Source organism: Pleurodeles waltl, chromosome 7, assembly GCF_031143425.1.
Source record: "Pleurodeles waltl isolate 20211129_DDA chromosome 7, aPleWal1.hap1.20221129, whole genome shotgun sequence".
Taxonomy (NCBI): Eukaryota; Metazoa; Chordata; class Amphibia; order Caudata; family Salamandridae; genus Pleurodeles; species Pleurodeles waltl.
Genome location: NC_090446.1, coordinates 266,289,283 through 266,314,057, shown reverse-complemented (window position 1 = coordinate 266,314,057; position 24,775 = coordinate 266,289,283).

Below are 24,775 nucleotides of genomic sequence, written 5' to 3'. Positions count from 1 at the left end.
GACATGGGGGTAACCTGACTGCCAACCAAAGACCCCATTTCTAACAGAGATGGACTGGTTAACTTTAATATAATGTTGTGACAAAGGGGAAAGACTTCAGAACTGTTGGGGAGACGTTAGAGGCAGATTATCGGGGAGAGAACTTATTCCGAAATTGATGCAAGATTCTGTCACTGGGCTCATGATCTTGAGAGCCTGATGCGATGCTGATCGATAGATGACCTGAAGACAAAGACTGACTTTGTTGCTGATCCATACCGTGGATAGGTAGTAATGACAATGTGACTGATTGACTTTTTGTGCCTTTTCTTTCTAGGTACCAACTGCGCTGTTTTATAGTTTTTCTCCTAGCTAGATGTTTTTCCATATTGATGTTCTAAATTGTTTTTCGCATGAAGTCCCACATGCTAATGCTAATCTGCATTAGGTAGGGTTCTGATTCTGAGACGTTGACATATACTGTGACACATGATTGATGGACTGATTTGTTGAACTCTTCTTCTCATGTTAACATATTCATCGTTATTAGCTTATGTTTAGGCATTAGAATGCATGTTTTCTCAAGTTCTGATTAGGTTATGTTATTGGTGGTCAATAATGAATTAATCTTAAGTGGATGGAATAAAGTTTGAAGTAACCTTATGACTTAGCATGATATCAAATAGGGAAATAAAATTGATAAAATGTATAATTGAGCTTTGGTTATTCATGAGATGTTGACGCTATTCACTGATGATTAATGTTTTTGCTTATTGGGTATTGATTTGTGTATTGATTATTGATGGTCATCGATTACTACATAGCTAGGATACTCCATGCGAATCAAAAGATGAATCGACCTATACATGTCCCCTTGTAAGTATACATACTAAGGACCAGGCGCGCTAACAGTTTTTGGTAGCAGAGGATGGTTACTTTCCTTGGAGAACTAGTTATGTGGTGACCGATGGTTATGGTGGTAGTTTAAATTAGGGTTAGTTATTCATTTTAAGAGGTTTGAATTTTGTTTTCTGAAATGGCAATTGTAGCAAAGATGATGTCCCCTTAAGCCCAGAAATGACTTTCCCAGATCCTGGATCCCACTAGTAAAGTTGGGTATGTTCTTGGCATCTTTGTGATAATGTGAATGTGGTAGGGTGCGCTTGCAAAGGCTTATGCAGACCGCAGGTGAGTTGTGATGTATGTGAGGGAAGTAGGGAGTCTGCGTACTTCAGTTGAATTTAGTAGGAGTGTGCGTACTCCGGAGTATGAGAGTAGGGAAGTTGTCGAACTTCATACGTGTGGCGGTTTGTGTTAAAAGATTGTCCACGTGGTTGTTGGTGATGTACGGACCCTGCGTGGGCTAAGACTCCGGAGTATATTGACAAGTGTAGTGGACACTTGGGTTATATGTTGTAATCTGTCTGGTTTAGTAGGTTCATCGGGCATGGTCAACAAGTCAGTGTGTAAGTTGAGTGAGTAAGAGAAATTTTCGACTGAGATTTGGCGAGTCCTATGTGCACCAGGACAGACCCATTGATCAGTTGAGAGTGAAATTTGCAGTTCAAATTTTACTTGTGAATGTGGGAGACTGAGAAAGGGGAATAGCTGCATGAGCGAAAGGGCCATCAGTGAAAATCCGTAAGGTCTCTGAAGCAATTGTGTATCGTCCTGTTGTAAACCAACTGATTTGTTTTTGGTTATTGGTTTTTGGTTAGTACTTGCAATACTTTTGCATTAGTTTCATGTGAGTTGAAGATTAGGAGGACTAGCCGCAAGACTTTGTCAGCCGCAGTGTGTGAATATGACGTCAGGGTGAGCCACGCTGTGATAGGTTGCTTAGTGAGAAGAGTCACGAGTGGATTGGCAGCCGTCGAGAGAGGCAATTCGTTGAGAAAGCGGGTGAACGGAATCTTGGGAGGAAAAGTAATTTCCTTATTGAATCGCATAAATACAACAACAGAGAAATTAAGTTTTTCAAAGCGTTCAGGAGTGCCATGAAGGGCGATAGCTACATTAAGGCGACAGTGGGGGAGCCGACCCCACCGGAAAATTGTCTGGCATTTATTGTGATGGAGGAGCGAGGTGTCGCGCCATGTCTTTGGTTAAAGCTGTGGTGCAAATTGACAGAGAAACAGGAAGCTTTAGCTTTTCCAGAGCATGGAACGTTTAATTTGAGAATTTTGGATCAATTCTGAATGACATTATATGAGACGAAGCCACTTCCGAGACCAGCACAGTTTGAGGCATTAGCGGTTTGGAAGCTCATAGCAAGACAACAGCAAGAAATGAAATTTCAGAGGAGAATAAGGAAGGTAGAGAAGTCTTTAGCAGAGGCGAGATGGGATTGGGAACAGAAGAAGTGGAGAATGGCGGCATTGCAGGGTGTAAAGTTGTTTCCTGCTATTACAGAGGAAGATGAGTCAGGAGAAAAAGAGGATACTAGCACGAGTGATAAGAGTTTGTCAGGGGGTAAGAAGAAGAAAAAGACCTATGTATAAGAGGAAGATTCAGAGGTTGAGGACCTTATTACTCAGGTGTTGAGAGACCGACCTCCGCCATATGCGATACATGAAGGGGGTCCAAGTACTAGTTCTGCTCCAATTGCCCCAGCTCAAGTGTCAGGGACAGTGGGACCAGTACAGACAGATAATGGACAGGTACAAGGGGTACCACAGAGTACTCCTAATACAGTGACTACTTCGGTAGTCCGAGTGCAGATGCACCCACTACCAGAACAGAGAATTTATCCAGAAGTACCAATTCTTGAGACAACTTCGAACTTAGTGGTACCTATGGAGCAAATAGTTCCGAGGCCAATGTCAGTTCAGACCGAGCTGACTCCAATGTTGTTGCCTCAGGCACAGCCACGGGGTTTGCCGAAGCTCCAGGTGCAGTGGTGCAACAGGTGCCATTGCGGAACGCAAGTAATATTTCATTACAGGTATTATCAGCAAAGCAGTTGAATGAGTGGTTAGATAGTCTAAATTCTCCTCGAAATACATCCAAGGGTGAAGACCAGATGAATCATGTAAGGCTGGCTACCGAAATAACTGAATTAGTTGAAGGGTCATTGGGAGTGAATAGGTTAGAATCCTATACCGAAGAAGAGCTGAGATACTTGTGTCAGAGAATTAAGAGAGAATTGGACAAGATACATCAGAAATTGGCCGATCTCGCAGATAAACATGACATAGCAATTGAGAAAACAAAGCACTTAAAACGAAGCTACAGGTTAGATTTTGAGCCAAAGGATTTTGAGCACATGAGATCAGCAGGGATGAAAGCGCATCTTAAAGAATTAGTACAGAATGCTCAGATTTGGGGAGATTAGGAGAAGTGAGAAGGCAGATGGGCAAAGAAGAAGGATAAACAGAAACGAGAGTCACAAGCAGGATCTGAAAGTGTTCTGAAAAAAAAGAATCCAGTAAAAATATTACCAATGAGAGAAATTCCAGGAGGGCAATTTGTGCACGTTCCTTGGCACAGGAGTGATATTTTGTCATTCACAAATGATTATTCAAAACTGAGAGAGAAACCGGTTGAGTGGTACCAGCAGACGGATGGATTTGTGAAGCTTTCAAAATGTCTGTGGTAAGACTTGAATACTCTGTTGGAGATAGTAGTGCCAGCTGATTTGAGGGTTCAGTGCAAAAGAGCGGTGGACTGATCGGCGAGTGAACCAGAAAGGGACAGAGTTGCAGGTGCACCATTACCTGAAGTGATTTAACATTATTATAATGTGATTGAGTTCCTAAAATAAAAATATTGATTGGCAGAGATTTGACAGGACAGTGCAGGAAGTAAAATAATCGATACATACTTACCATGAGAGGTTGTTGAAGGCGTTTTTTTCTGCTTTCCCTCTTATCTCATAACCGAGCTTACAGAACCTCTCTGGAATGCACTTCTGAGTTTAAAGAAGACATTTATTGTTATTAATTCTCCACCACGAGGTTCCTGAGAGACGAAATTAGTAGATTGGAAGCACACGTTCAAAAGTAGTCGCAGCAATGAAAGCAAAATATATCAAAGTACTTCTCAGTTCCAATGTACACAGCAAATAGATGTGATTATATTATAGCATAACTTCAAAGCAAAGCATAAAAGTCAAAATTCATCACCGTATGGGCAAGGCTGTAGGGCCTATTTTCAGCTTCATCTTTCTGGGGTCTGCAAGTTGATGACTCCGGTCAACTGCGAGAAAGAGATTTTTTACCCAAATGGGAGACAGGCAACTGACATCTAGCTCCTTTCTGAAGTCAAAGCAGGTTCAATCTACCCTACTGTAGCCCAGAGTCATCCTTAAAAGCAAACTCAGTGTGAGAACCGAAGAAACCTGGAGAGTGGCCAATACTCCCGGGCTTCACGCCCTCAGACTGGATTGAGAGGTAAACACAAAATCTACGTGCTCTTATCAGCTAAGGTCTGTGTGAAGAAAACAGCTTGGTCCATCTTGTGGAAAAACACAGCTTGGAAAAACACAGCTCATCTGCAATGTCTCAACTGCAATGTCTAACCCCACTTTAAAGCCAATAGGCAGCTAACCTAAATAGCAAATGGAATGTCTAATGTCATGTCAAAGCCAATAGGCAGCTAAGCTGAATACAGAATGTAATGGCTAATGCCATGTCAAAGCCAATAGGCAGCTAACCTGAACATTGAGCAACTAATATGCGCAGTGTTAAAACACAAAGTCATTGGTCAAACACAATTAATAGCATCACAGCGTTCAAGAAGTACAGTGGTAAGGAAGCTATTGAGCCAAAAGACATGTTGCACTTTGTGTTCAGGTTCGTAGAAGGATTGAGACCTGAAATAAGTCAGATGATCAAGAGTCATTTGATTTGTTGGCAAGCGAAGCCAATTGATGAGGTATTGCAGTATGAAAAATTCTGTAGTGATGAGTGAGTTGAAGCAGAAAAAGTTGGAGGAGAAGGCAATAGTGATGCAAATCAAGGCAGCTCAAACAGGAGTGCAGGGAGCTTTAGTGCAACAGATACTGCAGCAGCAGGGAACTGTCATGTTCCAACCCCAAGTGAGAGGTAGGGGTCGTGGAATCAATATGAATCGTGGTCTGGATTTGAGTACTGTAGTGGTTCAGAATGATGTGCAAGGAATGAAAAAGATGTTACCGTGTCATCTTTGCGGAAACGTGGGACACTGGAAGAGGGAGTGTCCATTTATGGTTCAGGATGGTGTTCTTCAGAAAAGTGGTGATGTCAATACATTTCAAACTGTGAAAGTCCCTAGAATGAGAGGACTTAATCCGAATTTTCAGAATAACATGAATCAAGTACAGAACTTTCAACCCATGCAGCAGATGCAAATGCCTCGTGCACAAATGACACAGTTCAACCAATGCAGCAGCAGGTTCCTACGGTACCTAGACAGCAAATGCAGATACCTCAAGCTCGATGGAACAGCAACAGATGATGTTTACTCAGCAGGTCACAGGTCAGAGACAAGACAGAAGTAGTAATACAGTGCACCAATTTCCATTACATAGTGAGAATGGAATAAACGATGTTTGGATGTGTGAGTTCGGATGAGGAGCCATGCATGCTTGCAGCATCCCTAGAGGAGGATCAGAGAGGACCTTTTGTGAAAGGAAAGGTGATGGGTTGTAGGGTCTCATTTTTTGTGGATACATGAGGTACACGTTCCACAGTAAGAAGTGCAGAAGTTCCAAACTTACCTCTTTCAGGCAGAACAGTGCAGGCTGTAGGGTTAGCGAATAGACAGTTGATAAATCCAATCACAGATCCAGTAAAGGGTGAGATTGGCAACTTTCAGGGACTGCATAAGTTTGCAGTCTGTGACTCAAGTCCAGTATTTCTACTGGGAAGGGACTTGTTATGCAAGACCAGATGTTCAATTAGTTGTTCAACTGCTGGAATAGAAGTTCGGACAAATAGTGATGATGAGGAAGAACAAGCTCCTGAAACTGAGAATGAAACCTTTAATGAGGAGTGCCCGTTGATTGAGTTTTTCCTGATGTTTACTGTGAAAGAATTGCATGCAGACTTGCAGGGTACAGTACAGGAAAATGTGCACGACCTGACAGGTCAAGAATGGGTTTGATCAAGGGACTGGAGCTGATTAAGATCACTTTGAAGCCGAATGTAGTGTTTTTGCAGCTTCCACAGTACAACATGTCACAGGATGTTTTTATAAAGGTGGCTCAGATAATGGGAGATTTTATGAAACAAGGGGTTTTGAAGGAAGAGTTGAGCAGTCCATGTAATTCACCGATAATGGGCCTGAAGAAACCTTGTGGGAAGATTTGCGAAAAGTGAATGATCTGGTGGTCAAGTGTTGCCCTCTAGTGTCAAACCCAGCAGTAATATTGTTTCAGATTCCATGTGATGCAGAGTGGTTGATTTGTCACAAGCTTTCTTTTCTGTGCCTCTTCATGAGGACAGTCAGTTTCTTTTTAGTTTCAGATTCCTAGACAGAGTCTACAGCTGGTGCAGGGTTCCTCAAGGGTACACGGAGGCACCATCCCTGTTCAATCAGATTTTGAAAAAGAATCTGGAGTCATTGAAACTACCGTACCAATCGACTCTGGTGCAGTACATTGATGACTTACGGATTGCGTCCAAAACAAGGGATGAGTGTAAGTACGACTTTATTGGCCTGTTGAATCATTTGGGAAAGTTTGGACATAAAGTGTCACCTTTGAAATTGCAGTACTGTCAGAACTCAGTAAAATATCTGGGACACTAGATTGAGAAGGGGTCAAGGAGAATTTCCAGATAGATGATTACAGTGATACTGCAGAGAAGTCCCCCAACTTCACAGAGAGATATCCGAATGTTTCTGGGAATGGTAGGTTATTGTCGTCAATGGATTCAAAATTTTGCTGACATTTCCAAATCATTGCAGCAGCTGACACATAAGGAGGTTACAGATCCCATTACTTTAGACCAAGATCAGATGAAGGCATTCACTGAGTTAGGAGAAAGTTTGTGCAGAGCTCCAGCGTTGGGTATGCCTGATTACACTAAGCAATTCATATTGTTTTGTCATGAACGTGATGCTTGTTCTGTGTCTGTCTTGACACAGGTCCATGGAGGTTGTTAGAAATGGGGTCTTTGGTTGGCAGTCAGGTTACCCCCTGTCCAAGCAAGGACCCTCACTCCAGTCAGAGTAAAAGAGAATCACCCTCAGCTAACCCCTGCTTACCCCCTTGGTAGCTTGGCACGAGCAGTAGGCTTAACTTCAGAGTGCTAGGTGTAAAGTATTTGTACCAACACACACAGTAACTTAATGAAAACACTACTAATGACACAACACAGGTTTAGAAAAATTGAAAATATGTATCTAAACAAAACAAGACCAAAATGAAAAAAATCCACAATACTCAAGTCAAGTTATCAATTAAAAAGCAAAAAGAGTCCTCATGTAGTTTTAAACACACACTAAGACTGTTAGCGTGAACATGTACCTTGGGTGCGTCAAAAATAACCCTGCATGGGCGAGTGTGTGTCAAAAAGGGATTGCGATGCATCGATTTCACTCACTAGCGAGACCTTGTGCCATTTCTCCTTTTGTGGTGTCCGGGCACATCGTTTCTTCTCTCCGCAGGAGAGCGATGCCTCGATCGGGTCAGCACTCTTGGGTCCGGGCAGGCCTTGCATTATTTTTACATGCCCAGAGGTGCTTGAGTCAGAAATCCAGCCGCACGATGATCTGAAAACCATGCAGCGCGGGTTGCGATCTCACCAGCCTCCGTTGGCGATGCTGAGTGTTGTTTCTCCAGCTCTGTGCGTCGATTCTTCAGTTGCGTTACAGACGAGTGTTGATTTTCAGCCATGAAGTCGGCAGTGCGTCGATTTCCCAGCTGCAGATCGGAGTTGCGTCGATCGTTTCCCCGCACGGCGTTCTGTGCGTGGATTTCTTCCTCTTAGGCTGCCAGCTTATCCTTCCAGGGTCCCAGGAACTGGATGGGCACCAAAGGGCAGAGTAGGAGTCTCTCCAGAGACTCCAGGTGCTAGCAGAGAGAAGTCTTTGCTGTCCCTGAGACTTCAAACAACAGGAGGAAAGCTCTAAATCAAGCCCTTGGACATCTTCACAAGATGGAAGGCCCACACAGTCCAGTCTTTGCCCTCTTACTCTGACAGAAGCAGAAACTGCAGGATAGCTCCAAAAAGCACAGTGACAGGCAGGGCAGCTCTTCTTCCTCAGCTCTTCAGCTCTTCTCCAGGCAGAGGTTCCTCTTGGTTTCCAGAAGTGTTCTAAAGTTTGTGGTTTTGGGTGCCCTTCTTATACACAGTTCCTCCTTTGCAGTAGGCCCACTTCAAAGCAAAGTCTCTCTTGATTGTTAAATCCTGCCTTACCCAGGCCAGGCCCCAGACACTCACCAGGGGGTTGGAGACTGCATTGTGTGAGGGCAGGCACAGCCCTTTCAGGTGTGAGTGACCACTCCTCCCCTTCCTCCTAGCACAGATGGCTCATCAGGAAATGCAGACTACACCCATGCTCCCTTTGTGTCACTGTTTAGTGTGAGGTGCAACCAGCCCAACTGTCAAACTGACCCAGACAGGGAATCCACAAACAGGCAGAGTCACAGAAATGGTATAAGCAAGAAAAAGCTCACTTTCTAAAAGTGGCATTTTCAAACACACAAACTTAAAATCCACTTTACTAAAATATGTATTTTTAAATTGTGAGCTCAGAGACCCCAAACTCCACATGTCCATCCTATCCCAAAGGGAATCTACAGTTTAATCAGATTTAAAGGTAGCCCCCATTTTAACCTATGAGAGGGACAGGCCCTGCAACAGTGAAAAACGAATTTAGCAATATTTCACTGTCAGGACATATAAAACACATTAGTATATGTCCTGCCTTAACCATACACTGCACCCTGCCCTTGGGGCTACATAGTGCCTACCTTAGGGGTGCCTAACATGTAAGAAAAGGGAAGGTTTAGGCCTTGCAAGTGGGTACACTTGCCAAGTCGAATTTACAGTAAATAACTGCACACACAGACACTGAAGTGGCAGGTCTGAGACATGATTACAGAGCTACTTAGGTGGGTGGCACAACCAGTGCGTCAGGCCACCTAGTAGCATTTGGTTTACAGGCCCTGGGCACCTCTAGTGCTGTACTAGGGACTTACCAGTAAATCAAATATGCCAATCATGGATAAACCATTTACATACACATTTACACAGGGAGCACATGCACTTTAGCACTGGTTAGAAGTGGTAAAGTGCTCAGAGTTCAAAAGCCAACGGCAACAGGTCAGAAAAAAATAGGAGGCAGGAGGCAAAAAGTTTGGGGATGACCCTGCAAAAGGTTAAAAGTCCAACAACGGTGCTTATCGCCCAGTAGCCTATTTTTCAGCTACCTTGGACCCAGTCGCAGCAGCCTTACCAGGTTGTTTGCGCACAGTTGCTGCAGTTGGTCAAAGCCTATCACAGTGTGAGGGAGTGGTGATGGGATACCCATTGACGGTAATGGTACCTCACTCTGTTGAGATCTTACTTACAAGGACGAAAACACAGTATTTGACTGGTGCCAGACTGACAAGTTATGAAATGAGCATTCTAGGTGCTCCAAATGTAAAAGTTAAAAGATGTACAGTGCTGAACCCGGCAACATTGCTTCCAAGTGATACTGTTGAAATTGAAAAGGAGGAAGACATTGAGCATGATTGTCTTGAGGTAACTGAATTGTGCACAAAACCCAGACCAGACATCAGAGATACACGATTGGAAGAAAATGACCAAACTGTCTTTGCCAATGGCTCATGTCTCAGAGATGGTACAGGAACAATGAGAGCAGGATATGCTGTGTACACGACTAGTGGTGCATTAGAAGCTTCTTGGCTTCGAGGTGTATATTCTGCACAAGTGGTAGAATTGGTAGCTCTTAATAGAGCTCGCCACGTATCTGCTAGATTGAGAGTTACCATCTACACAGATAGCCAATATGGATTTGGAATTGTTCATGATTTTGGTCATTTGTGGTCGCAAAGAGGTTTCCTAACCTCTACTGGTTCACCAGTAAGAAATGGTGACAGAATAAAGGAATTGCTGTATGCAATACCGTTACCTGAAGAAATTGCTGTGGTGAAATGCAGTGCACATCAAAAGACACAGGACTACATCTCACTTGGAAATGCGGATCAAGTCGCAAGGTTTTGCGCATTGAACTGTATTTCATTCAAAGATAAGTGGGAACTGATGGCAGAAGAAGACAACAGTACAAGTTTTGCATTGAAAGTGATTGATACATTGGAAGTGTTAAAAACATTGCAAAATAATGCTGACAAGGAAGAGAAACGACTTGTTGCTTAGGGAGTTGATACCAAGTTTCGGGTTTCCGATCTCTTTAGAATCAGATAGGGGAACTAATTTCAACAACGAGGTGATTAAACTCTTATGTGCAGCACTAAACATTGAGCAGAAGTTGCATTGTAGTTACCGCCCTGAAGCTTCAGGACTAGTAAAGCAGATTAATGGTACCTTGAAATCAAGAATTGCCAAGATGTGTGCAGCTACAAATGTGGAATTACCAGATGCATTACCTTTGGTTTTGATGTCGATGAGAAATACACCTGACAGGAAGACAGGGCTGTCGCCCCACAAGATTCTCATGGGAAGAGCAATGAGATTACCAGCAGTTCCAGCCAATGCACTTTTAAATATTACAGATAATATGGTGTTGGTCTACTGCAAGGGTCTGGCTGATGTGGTTCGCTCTTTCTCTCAGCAGGTGCAGACCACCACCTGCCACCCATCCACAACCAGGGCACAATCTGAGAGCCGGAGACTGGGTTGTTGTCCAAAAACATGTTCGCAAGACGTGTTTAGAGCCACCCTGGAAACGGCCTCACCAGGTGGTCTTAACAACTACAACAGCTGTGAAGTGTGCAGGACTCCCGAACTGGATTCACGCGAGTCACACAAAGAAAGTGGCATGTCCACAGGACCATGAAGAAGTGTTGTTGAGCGCACCAACAACAGCGAAACAGGCTGCTGCACCTGAACCAGAAAAGAAGCCAAGAGAGCCTGAACTCAAACAAGAGCTTGTGGAAGATGGTTCTATTACCCCTGTAAGAGATGAAGGTGAAGAATTACAGGAGGGTGCGGAAGAATCAATCTCAACGGATATAGCAGGAGAGCCTAGCGCAGCAGAGGTTCTCCCAGAAGCAGAATGTGTTGAAAGGCAAACAGAGCAAGTGCCAGACCAAGAGGGGGAAAGATTTGAGACAGCTCTATGTCAAAGTGATCCGTCTCCTCCTGAGCCCATTGCAGGTCCATCAAGAGAAAACACAATAGAGAAAGAGAAAGAGAAGAGTCCAATCCTGAGAAGAATATTGACAGAAGGATCGAGTAAAGGAGACAACTGGCCTGAGTCGCAGTAGGGAAAAGAAAGGAATTGGTCATAAATGAAGGAATAGAAGAAGAGGAAGAATTGAGTGAAGGAGAAATAAGTGGCGATCGAAAGTTGAAAAGAAAGAGAATAGCAAGTCGACGTTACGCAGGTCCTGAATGGGCGTATGCAACTACTAATGAATGGCAACACCAGTTTATGTCCTTTTGTTTTGATAGAGATGTTCTGAGTCAGTACTTTGATGTAACCTGAAGGTGAACAAGAAGCTGAATTGTTGAATCAATCTAAAAAAACTAAAAGAGACTGTGGAAAATAAACCGAAAGAGACATTGATAACCTGATTTGACATGAAACCGGATGTGACAAGCTGCTAATCGATTTTGACAAAGGAAAAGGGTTCTTGGATGTAAAACTGAACTGTGAGAGAAGAATTTTTTCTTATTTTTGATTTTTTTTTACTGCACTTTATATAAGAGTTACTTCTGCTTTCTCATTCTTTACAAATCATGGCTAAGTTAAATAATTAAGTTATGAATGCAAGGCGCTGTAAATATATGAGCACTGGATTGGCGATTATGGCCCTCATTACAACCCTGGCAGTAAATCCCGCTTACCGCCGTGCAGAAGACCGCCAACATACTGCTACGGCCGCGGAATTCCGCTACAGGTATTACGACCCACAGCCCGGAATCCGCCACAATACAGACACCCACACAAGTCCGCCACACCAAAGGTCACTGATAAACTGGCGATAACAAAACCGACACCGTCACGCCAACAGGAATGCACCCACAATATAACGACCCACGAATCAACGCAGCGTTCTTTCAACTGTGGTATTCCATTGGCGGTACACACCGCTGCGCTCAAAATACACACACATATACAAAACACAACCACATTGGACGATTTGAAATACACACACCTGATACACATACACACACCACACCCACACACCCAATCCAATATAAAGCACACACCCACATCACCCACAAACCGTTACTACCAAAATTTTGAAACCACGCAGAGAGATACACTACCAAAAACAACACCAGCATCCACAGACAGACAACACACTCACTTGCACAACATCCACGTACCTCAAACAACACACACCAACACACCCCCTCACACATCACAACAGACACCACCTCACACATCACCCACACCACATCATGGCACCTCAACGACACCCCAGGTTCTCTGAGGAGGAGCTCAAGGTCATGGTGGAGGAAATCGTCCGGGTAGAGCCACAGCTATTCGGATCACAGGTGCAGCAGACGTCCATTGCAAGGAAAATGGAGCTATGGCGCAGAATCGTCGACAGGATCAACGCAGTGGGACAGCATCCAAGAACTAGGGATGACATCAGAAAGAGGTGGAACGACCTACGGGGGAAGGTGCGTTCCGTGGTCTCCAGACACCAGATTGCTGTACAGAGGACTGGCGATGGACCACCACCTCCTCCCCCACAACTAACAACATGGGAGGAGCAAGTCTTGGCTATACTGCATCCTGAGGGCCTCGCAGGAGTAGCAGGAGGACTGGACTCTGGTAAGGCAAATCTTTGCTACTACATCCCCCCCACCCTAACCTGCATGCCATCACATACTTCAACCCTCACCCTCACACACATCACCCCAACAACCCACAAATACCCCACCAACACAACCCACACATCCCAAAACCAAGCCCTGCATGTGACACCAATGCATGGACACCCATCATCCAAGCATGTCCACTACAGAGACTCACTCATGCCCCAAAATCACCAATCACGCAAGGACCAAGCCAATAATGCAAGCACTGGAGTACAGGGTCAACCACCCATTGCACACAATGGCACATACACAAATAATAAATATGCATTTACACCCCAACAGGACCCCTACCCAACGTCACCGGACAGTAGGTGCCAGACATATCCAGTCCCCCCACAGAAGAGGCCCACAGTGATGACAGCAGCTCTGCACAACTGGATCAAGATGACCAGCCCGGCCCATCTGGGACCTCGGGACAGTCGGTTCCCCTGATACTGTCACAAGCCACCACAGAGTCTCCCCCCTCAGGAAACACCAGCACAGTACCCACCCAGCGGGCCCATCCCTCTGTCCCCACGACATGTCAATCAGCAGTGTGTCCACCACTACAGGAAACCCAGGCAAACCCACCAACCCAAGAAAATCAGGGACATGGGGGCAGTGGGTACACGGTTCAGGGGACAGAGGCACAGGATAACAGGGAAACTGGGAGGACTGCTGTGGGACAGGGGGAGGACAGGCCCAGGGAACCCACTCTCCACGAGGCACTCTCCTACATCATGGGAACATACCAGCATTCCCAGGAGACAATGGCAACGGTACTGGCCAAGTTTCAGGAGACCCAGCAGCTGCAGGAGGAACACTACCTTGGGATCAGGGAGGACTTGAAGTCCATTAACAACACCATGGCCACCATTGCAGGAGTGCTGGCAGACCTCACCAACACCAGGAGGGACAAAGTGGCACAACAAGGGGCCCCTGACACTAGCTTGGACGATGAACAGCCCTCCACCTCCCCCGGCGCTAGTGGACAGGAGGCACAGCCACAGGAACAACAGGACACCAGCACCCCATCCCCTGCAGATGGAGAACCACCCCGCAAACGGTCCCTGAGATCCAGGAACAAGACAGAGAACATTGCCAAGACTCCCCCCAGGAAATGAGACCCCCCTGAATGTCACCCTTCTGTCCCACTATGTCACCCTGTCCATCCTTAAACTGCCATTGCTCCACTTCCTATGCCCCTTTGGACAATGTACCTGTGAAACAAATAGACTGGACTCTGCAATGGACATTCCTCCACCATCAGCCCAGCCTATTTTACAACCCCCTCCACTTATTTGCACAGGAATAAACACACTTCAATCACAAAATAGTCTGGAGTTAGTCTGTGCTTTCACAAACGTGTAATTGCAATAACTATGGAAAATATCAATGTCAATTTACTTGTTCACATTCCAATGTAACACAGTTGTAGGCCAGCAGTAAACATAGCAGAGGGCACACAGTGGGACCCAGATCTGTGAAATGGAAAGTCAAAGTGACAAGTCAGGGTCCATACACTAAATGAAAATGACACACTTATGCTAGTTCCAACAATAGAATGAGATGTGGGAAGCAGTGGCATCTTCTTACCTGTGTCTCACTGGACGTATTGCATGATGATGTTGTTTCGGTTGTCGATATCATCTTATTCTCCCTCCTCTTCACTGCCCACAGGCCTACAGCTGCCACAAGACCACCATCTGGCCCATCTTCCTGCAGAAAAGGCACCTGGTGTCGCAAAGCCAGGTTGTGCAGCAAACAGCAGGCCACGATTCTCTGGCACACCTTCTTTGGTGAGTAGTAGAGGGATCCACTTATCAGATTGAGGCACTGGAATCTGGCCTTCAGGAGTCCGAAGGTGCTTTCGACCACCCTCCTAGTTCACCCATGTGCTTCATTGTAGCATTCTTCTGCCCTTGTCCTGGGATTCCTCACTGGGGTTGGGGTAACCAGAGTCATCTGTGAATGTCGAGGGACAACTGTTAGACACACACTAACTCTTAGAGACAACCCCATACCCAGACACCTATGTCAACTGTATTGGGACCTTGACCTCACCTATTAGCCACACAGGGTGCTTCTGGAGTTGGCCCATCACATAAGGGGTGCTGCTATTCCTCAAAATGTAAGCGTCATGCACAGAGCCAGGATACTTGGCATTGACATGGGAGATGTACTGGTCTGTCAAACACACCATCTGCACATTCATCGAATGGTAGCTCTTCCAGTTTCTGTACACCTGTTCATTTCTGCAGAGCACCCACTGCCGTAAAAGATGGGAGGACCTGCACCGCTGGAGCAAGAAGTCGGGGGAGGCCCAGTTGCGGATGGCCTCCCAATGTGGGAGGGGTGCCCGTCGCACCATGACCCCCCTGATGTTCCGGATCCTGGCGGTGGTGTATCCAGAGTTGAATGGGCGCTTGAGGGCATCACAGCAGCCACAAGAGGGTGAGTACACTCTCATTCAGCTGACTCAGCGCGCATTAGGAGGTGTCTGGGTGGGGGAGGTGGGCAGTGGGTTCCCCTAGGCCAGGACGAAGTTTGTAGGCAAGGTCCCTTGTGAGGCAGGCTATGTGGCACCCCAACCCCACCAGTAGTAAGAGCCATCTACATCTAGTCAGGCTCCTGTGACTTCCAGGTGTGCAGCAATTGGTCTTAGGCCTCGTACCCCATGGTCAGCTGAAATGCCTAGGAACTGTTAGTGAATGGCATAGTGCAGAGGGCTGCTCCATGTGTTTTTCCCCCCCTTTTTGTGGTCTCCCTGTTCTTGTTTGCAATAGCATCATCAGGCGGCAGAGCATTGGCACCGGAGCAGGAGGGAGCTGCATCCCACTTGGCCCTGGAGGGCGAAACAATGGAGTCTGAAGCCACCAGTGGGATGGAGGGTGAGGGGAGCTCCACGGCGGGGCAGGAGCAGACAGCAGTGACAGGGACTCCTCTTCTGATGGGAGTTCCCTTGCGGTGGCAGGCACCTCTGTTCCCACCGCATCAACAGGTACAGCCGCCCCCCCCTACCAGCACCGCCCTCCCAGCAGCCCCTCAGCGTGTGTCCCATGCTTGCTCACCCAGGAGGGTGGGCATCTCCTTCACCTCAAGCACCTCAGGCCCTGCCCCAGTCAGCCCTGCTGCCCTCAGTGAGGAGGCTATTGACCTCCTGAGATCCCTCACTGTTGGGCAATCCACCATTGTGAATGCCATCCAGGGTGTCGGGAGGCATTTGCAACAAACAAATGCATACCTGGAGGGCATTCATTCTGGGCAGGCAGCCCAACAGAGAGCATTTCAGGCTCTGGCCTCAGCACTGATGGGAGCCATTGTCCCTGTGTCCAGCCTCCCCCATCCAACTTCCTCCACCCAGACCCAATCCCCTATACCTCAGCCTATCCTAAGCACACCATCAGACCAGCATGCACACTCATCAACACACAAGAGTGGCTCAGGTAAACATAAGCACCACACATCCCACAGGCACTCACACAAGCACCATCCCCATGAAGACACAGCAACAGCCACAGCCTCCACTGTGTCCCCCTCCTCCACGTCCTCCTCCTCCCTCCCAGTCTCGCCTCCACTCACACCTGCATGCACTACATCCTAAGCCACTGCCTCCATCACCAGCCCGCCCATCACCACACACCGCTCACGTGCACTTACCACCCCCACTACCATGCACACATCCCCAGTTTCCTCTCCCAGTGTGTCAGTGAGCCCTCCTCCCAAAGTACACAAACGCAGGCACACACACACCCAACAGCCATCCATCTCACAACAACATCCGGCCCATGCACCTTCACCCAAATTCAGCAGATGTACACCTCCCACAACCACTACCTCCACTCCCAAACCCCCTCTATCTTCCCGTTCTAGTGTGTCTAAGAAACTCTTCCTAGCTAACATTGACCTCTTCCCTACACCTCCGCCCCGTCCTTCCACTAGGGCCAGGCTTTCCAGGTCCCAGCCCAGCACCTCAGCCAAAAACTCCCCAGGCACAGTGGTGCCATCAACTGCGGGGTCATGGAGTGCGCCACCCAACAGGGCTGCCAGTGTGCCACGTAGCGAGGGCAAGGACATTCAGCCACCTGCCAAGGTAAAAAAGGTGCCCACATCCCGGAGGGAGAAGCCGAAAGTACCGGCCACCAAGGACTCAGCAAAAACCAAAGGGGTTAGTTGCAAGACAACTGCAGCACCATCAAAGCTGGGGAAGGGCCACAAGCTGAAGAGCAGGTCAGGAGAGGGCATGGTGGCACCGACTGAGGGACCTGTGTCACACTTTCTGTCCACGACCACGCCAACCTGTACGGCGGCGAACACCGCTAGCTGCCCCGCCACCACAACCGTCACCTGCACCATCACCTGCACCGCCCCCGGCACGTCTATAGCCTCAGCGACAGTCCCCAGCATCTTCCCCAGTGAGCAGCCATCCGAGGCTGCAGGAAACGTCCTGCTGTGTCCCTCTGCAGGTGCTGACCCATGCACCGCCGCAAGCACCGCCGCAAGCACCGGCACAACAGACACCACCGCATGCACCGCCGTGACAGACACTGCCGCAAGCACCGCCACCGGCCCCGCGGCGTCCTCGGACACAGGCACCACCGCTGACATGGCTACCATCCCCAGTGGTCAGTCGTCTGAGGAAGGAGGAGAGTTCCTGGACCCTGGGCAGCTTCCATGAGACATTTCTTCCATCACTGTTTACACCTACAGGTGGAAGGCACAGCCGCAGCAGTGTGGGGTATGTTGCTGAACCATGGTGTATCATGCTACCTGAACCTCGCCAATCTCATGGAACGCAACCCAGGTGAGGGAATTGTACCGGCCACACTGCACGTGGAGCACTCTGGGCACCATGCTCCCTCAAGACCCAGTGGAGAGATACATCCACTACCTCTGTCCTTGGCAGGATGAAGCACTCTGGGCACCATGCCCCCTCCAGAACCAGTGGAGAATGACATCCACTACCTATGTCCTTGGCAGGATGAAGCACTCTGGGCACCATGCCCCCTCCAGAACCAGTGGTGAGATACTTCCACTACCTCTGTCCTTGGCAGGATGAAGCACTCTGGGCACCAGGCCCCCTCCAGAACCAGTGGAGAATGCGATCCACAACCTCTGTCCTTGGCAGGATGAAGCACTCTGGGCACCATGCCCCCTCCAGAACCAGTGGAGAATGACATCCACTACCTCTGTCCTTGGCAGGATGAAGCATTCTGGGCACCAGGCCCCCTCCAGAACCAGTGGAGAATGACATCCACTTGAGAGACTGTGGCTTTGCACTCCCCAGGATAAAGCAGTGGGCAACCCACCCACTGGAAAGACTTGTGAGACTGTGGCTTTGCACTCCCCAGGATACATCAATGGGCATGGAGCCCCCTCGTGCAGCAGTGGCGTCGTGCGTTCATCAGGCCCAGTGGTCCACGGACAATGATTAGAACACTATCCGGACTTGTGTAGTTGGTGTACATATTTGTATATACTGAATTTAGACTTTTGAATACTGGATTTTTCTTGATTACAATGGTTACAATCATTTCCTTTTGTAATTGCGTTCTTCCAGCGGGTGGGGGGGTGTATATGTAATGTTGCTGCATGTATTTGTGTGTCTGTTGTTGTGTATGGTGGTGAGGGTGGGGGTGTTGCATGTGTCTGTCACTCTGTTTCCTCCCCCCCTCCCCTGGGTTGTAGGCGCACTACTCACCGTGGTCGCCGCAGCCGCCGTTCGTACTCCTCATAGAAGAGGAGGTAAACCAACATGGGTAACACATGAAGTTCGGGCTCCATGGCGTCCTGGTTCCTCTTTGGGTGTCGTGAGGTGAGTGTTTTCCCTTCTGTGTACTGTTTCCGCCGTGCTTTTGATAGCGTTGGTTCCGCCCCAGAAAAGGTGGCAGATAGGCCTCTTGTAATAGGGTGGGCGGTACTTGTCTCCCGCCTGTCTTTTGGCGGTGACCGCTGCGATGTTTGTTTCTACCGCCATGGCAGTCGGAGTGTTAAAGTGGCTGTCTATGTTGGCAGTTTCCGCCACGGTTGTAATCCCATTTTCTTTCCACTAGCCTGTTTGCGGTATCACCACCGCTTTAACTCCGACCACCAGGGTTGTAATGATGGCCTATGTGTGGAATTTGGTTTATAGTAGTGATTGTGGGAATGTCTGTTCTTGATACAAAAGGAGCTAATCGTGATTCTGCTCCTGAAACTACTACACTAACAGCTTCAGAGAGGTTTAATTTAGATGAGAAGTATTTGCATGAATATACTAATGCTCAAGTAGAGATTTCTTGTAACGTTTTCTATGGTTTGTTGAGTGAATATGTTGAGATGATGGATGCAAGGGATTATCTTGGGTGCACGCAAATTCCTTCGTCAGTAGAAGAAGGGGTTACATACCATAGTCTTCCGCTAACTTAGAATAAGCTGTAGTTTGCTACTAACAAGGTTCTATAATCAAGAGTATATTCAGTATGTTTACTCTAACTATGATTTGGTGTTTTTATTTGTTCCTATTATTAGATATCTGAGTAGAGTAGCTAGGAATAATGAAATAGTATTAGTTAGAGGATTCTTTGAGCCTACACTATTGTTTGGAACCGCATATGCACATAGAAACAATCTTACATGCTTGCTTACATCTTTAGAAAAGAGCTTCATAGGGCATACTGATGACAGACGAAAAGCATTAAAAGAAAAATTTGAAAAAGGCTTAGAGAAAATAATTTATAAGAATGATTATGCTTACACTGCAATTAAAACTCAAGGGAAATTAGCATTAGATGCATTACATGTAGGGAAGCTTTGTATACATAGGCCAAAATCTCACACTGACATTTTATTTGTGGGAATGAGTGAATGTAGGCATGTGTTTTTGTTTAGGAGTAAATGGACTTTTATGTTTAATGGTCAGGACCCTGTGATTCCTGGTATCTATTATATTTGTGGACTTAATGCTTATTACCTTCTTCCAAGAGGATGGTATGGAACATGTTATTTGGGGATAGTTTTCCCAAAGATTTATTAAATAGATGACTTAAAGAAGTTTCCGAAATTGACTGAATTATATCATAAGCAACAGAGGAGGGAAACCTCTTCTGCAGTTGTGGGAGATATCTTTGGTGCGATGATTCCTTCAGTGGGATTCATCCTGAAATCGATCAAGACATGAAAGTTATCTACTATTGTGAATAACATGCTGACAAACTTTACAGGGGCAATACTCCTGATAGATACCGACTTAGCTGTGGATAGAGCTATGATGCTTCAGAATCGCCTTGCTTTAGTCATCCTTCTAGCGAAGGACGGCAGAGTCAGTCAAATGATTAACTCGAGGCATTGTCGTTCTTATATTCCAGGTAACAGTAAGGAGATAAGAGACTGTCTCACTAACCTGATTAACTTGAGAAAGGATTTGAAAGAATTGAAGGAACCAGGTGTATGGGAAAAGGTTGGAAAAGGATTTGCTTCACTTGGAAATTGGCTTAGTATGACATGGAATGGGGTATTATAAAAAATCAGACAGGGAATATGAACTGTGATTGCTTGCATATTAGGATTATGGGGTATATGTAAATTGTGTCAAAAGATTAAATTGAAAAGGTCTAAAAATAATCAGAGGAGGGAAGAGCGAAACAGGGAAATAATTTATAGAGAAGATTTGAGAAGGTGACAGCACACTGAGGATATTGAATTATGAAAATAATGATGGTAAGGGTGATGTGATGATATATTTAGTCTTCAGAGGAGGGATTGCTGATGCAGATATGTTAATTAAAATTATTAATGAGTGTTTATGCATTTTGAATAATAATAATAATATGTAGAGAAAATTAATGTAGAGAAATAATGTGCACGTTTGAAAATGTGCCCACGGAGATTGGCCATCAGAATGCACGAGTTATACGAAAATGATAAAAAATGCATGAAATATTGAAACTGTTTAATAATAATGTAGTAATATGTCATATCGAAATGCATAACATATGTCTTGCATTATATTGTAAAGTTAACTTAGCTGAAATTGTAGCCTAGTTTTGCCGGGCCTCATGCAGAAGCTGAATAATCGTGCAATGTAGAAAAGCTGATGCGTTGAACTGACCATGAACCACTTATGCTAATAAAGTTTGCTTAGCTAGAATATTCTGCAATGAACCGACGGACAGGAGATGAGGGAATCAAATTTGTATCAAACCCAGTGTAAAGCAGACAAAATGTACTTTCCCAGAACTCGAACAATAGAGACACTGACTGGAGAAGAAGATGCAACATTTTCGATACCTGAAGATGAGGACATCGCACAGTGAACCAATCGACACCCTGAGAATGGCGAAATATTGGGATTCATAGATTTGTAAAATAAAAATCATTGGCTAGCATCATATAGGGTGATTAATTGACCAATGAGGTATCAGGGGATGGACTAGGTAACTTTAATATAATGTCATGACGAAGGGGAAAAACTTCAGAACTGTTGGAGAGACCTTAGAGGCAGATGACCTGGGAGAGAACTTATTCCGAAATTGATGCGAGATTCCGTAATTGGGCTCATGCTCTTTAGAGCCTGATGCGATGCTGATCGATTGATGACCAGAAGATGAAGACAGACTTTGTTGCTGATCCATACCGTGGATAGGTAGCTATGACAATGTGACTGATTGACTTTTTGTGCCTTTTCTTTCCAGGTACCAACTGCGCTGTTTTAAAGTTTTTCTCATAGCTAGATGTTTTTACAAATTGATGTTCTAAATTGTTTTTTGCATGAAGTCCCACATGCTAAGGCTAATCTGTGTTAGTAGGGTTCTGATTCTGAGACGTTGACATTTACAGTGACAAATGATTGATGGACTGATTTGCTGAACTCATGTTAAATTATTGGCTTATGTTGAGGCATTAGAACACATGTTTTCTCAAGTTCTGATCAGGCTATGTTATTGGTGGTCACTAATGAATTAATCTTGAGTGAATTGAATAAAGTTTGAATTAACCTTATGACTTAGCATTGTAACAAATAGGGAAATAAAACTGACATTAAAATGTGGTGTGAACTTGAACAGCCTCTGTGTACCTGGAGATGTCGGGAAGCACCAATACCCCTTTGGGAGGCTTTCTTAATATTATTGACTTTGCCACTGAGTTGTCCTTTTTCTCCAAGTGAAGTTCATTAACCACTTCCAGGTGTCTATTAATGTTTGTTTTAGAAATCTGAGTGGGAACAGTTGGGCTACATATAGGAGGTATTGGAGGAAGGCCTGCCTTACATCCAAACGTATGGGTTTTAATACACTAAAGGACTGAGAAGGTATCTGTAAGTCAACATCCCCATTAAAGATAGAACACTCTTTTGTACATGTAATGTCCCAACTCTACTGGCAATCTTCTTCAAAGACTTATATAGATTGTGCTGACCTGGTCTATCATGATTCAGCAGAATTAATATTACTTAAACTGAACATCCTTCAACACCTCCTATATGTAGGCCAACTGCTCCCACTGAAATTTAGTTGTGTATTAGTTTTAGGATTAGCACTGGAGACCCCTCCAAGAGACTCCCTTAACTTCGAATGACAGGAGTAAATATATGTGAAATCATATATAAAAGAGTTTATTGCATGTTACTAAGCTTCGATGTGAGCAGTTTTTATTGTTCACCCGCAGCTCTGTTATCGCCTATTAAAAACTATCCACTGTGCCATCAACAACTGTAAACCTTAGAATTACAGTAAAAACCCATGAATAGTATATTGTGATAAAATTTCACTAATCACCTTTGCACTTATGAGGTGAGATTCAGTTAAAATCACCCTGATCACAAAATGCTCTCAATACCAATGAACAACATCATTTAAATATTTACCCACTTGAGGCAGAATATCTCCAAGGGGAAAGGAAGATCTTCAATGTTTTTCTCCTAGGGAGGAACCAGCACTGCCTCCCACTAACACATTTTTATGACATTCTGCATTTTTGTAGTTGATCTAGGTTTCAGCAGATATTGAGCTACTATCCCTAATAGCATATTTCTTGGTACTTCTGTAACATCTGGATCCGATTAAGCACTAATCCTCCTGTGGTAAGCCAATTAAAGAAAAAGTGATTAACTATAAAACAACAGGGGGCATTCTCAAAATATATGCTTTCTGTTACCTAATTTGGGGCAGAAAATCATGGAAATACGCTGGTGAAACTTTTAAAGGACATTCCTCGTGCAATAAACCATCAATGTATCAAAATGCAATATATATTGCAAGTTGGCCCCTCAGAAGCTTTTATAGGTAGGAAGTTCATTTCACACCATTCTCTGCACTGAGTGACAGATGTACTAAGCACTGGCTGAAAATAATGGTTGCAATAACCAGTATTTTGCAACTAGTGTTACCAATTTGTAATGAGTCACAATTCGATCGACCTCACGAATATTAATGAGGTAGGTTGCAAATTGCGACCCATCAGGAATCAGCCATTACAGGGATGGTGGCATCGTGAGGTCAGCAGTCCACCATGTCTGATTGTTTTTTAACAAATCAATTTTTTAAAGGAAAACAGATGTGTTTAAAAAAATATATAAGTTTAATTCATTCAGAGTAGGCAGTGGTCAATGGACCACTGCCTACTCTTAAAAAATATTTTGGTCAACATCCGCAAAGGGGAAGGGTTTCCTTGGGCACCCCTTCCTGTTTGCGAATGGCATACCACTTTCTTTGAAAAAGTGGTAAAGGATTAATGTTTTACAACTGGATTCTGGTTACAAAACATTGACCACTACAATTCAGTATTTGGAAGGAACACCCTAAATATGACCCTTCCAAACTGGAAACCCAAATTGCCATTCAGTAACTTATTACTGAATGGCAATTTGAGGTTTGTACATAAGAAAACGCATGTTTACAATCACAAAAGGACCAATTCTGCAAAATGGGCCATTTGTGAGAGCAAAAGTGCTTTGTACATTGGGCCCTTAGTTTTATACCCTGAAACTCAATCATTCTATCCTTAATTAGGCAGTCAACTTGGTAGGTCAGTCTCTCAGCTAGTTATACCATATTTCTAGTTCACCTAGTTATATCATATTTCCAGTTTACACTGAAGTGAAGTGAAGTGAAACCTACTACCAAATCTGTTTTATTAGTAATAGTCTCTCAAAATGGGGGGCCTAGGGTGATACATTATTGAATATAAATGTATAGAGACCCAATTTTCTCATACACAAATTCCCCAAAGTACTCATTCTTATGTCAGACACTTTTTACAGGATTATCAACAAAGCGGAAATTGATGCATATTCTTATAGACAAATCTCTACATGAAAGTTCAGAATCTTAAATGTGTGAAAAATGGCAACCAGCTGCCTGATAAGAAATCCCATGCTCTTGAATTAAGCATCTTTTACTCAGAGCAAACAGCTCAAACTCTTACCTTGCAGTTCGCTGCATAGCCTTGTGGAGACTATATGAACCCAACTCCTTATACCTTTTTCGCTCTTACTTGTGAGGTACTATACACACCAAGAAGTATTCATTAGGACTAGGAAAGAGGGTCTTGTTGAGTGGTGCCTCCCATAATCCTTGAATAAGATGTCAAACCTCTGAAGAGAGGGAAAACAGAGAGGAACCTCTTAGCAATTGCATTCTACCCAGAGTTTTGGGATTTCTTTATTGAGTGTGCCTCCCAGTTCCCTTTGTTTCCCAGAAGTAATTGTGAAGCAGCTTTCTCAGGGTTCAGCACCAAGATGAGGGATGTAATGATTGGATTGATGCATTGTGATTTCAAGTGCTTCCTCTTCCCTGTACGCATGTAAATTAAGATACAGTGATCTAAAAAATACACGCTATTGTTAACATCAAGCATTTTTGCACTTCAGAGCATAATATAAATTGATC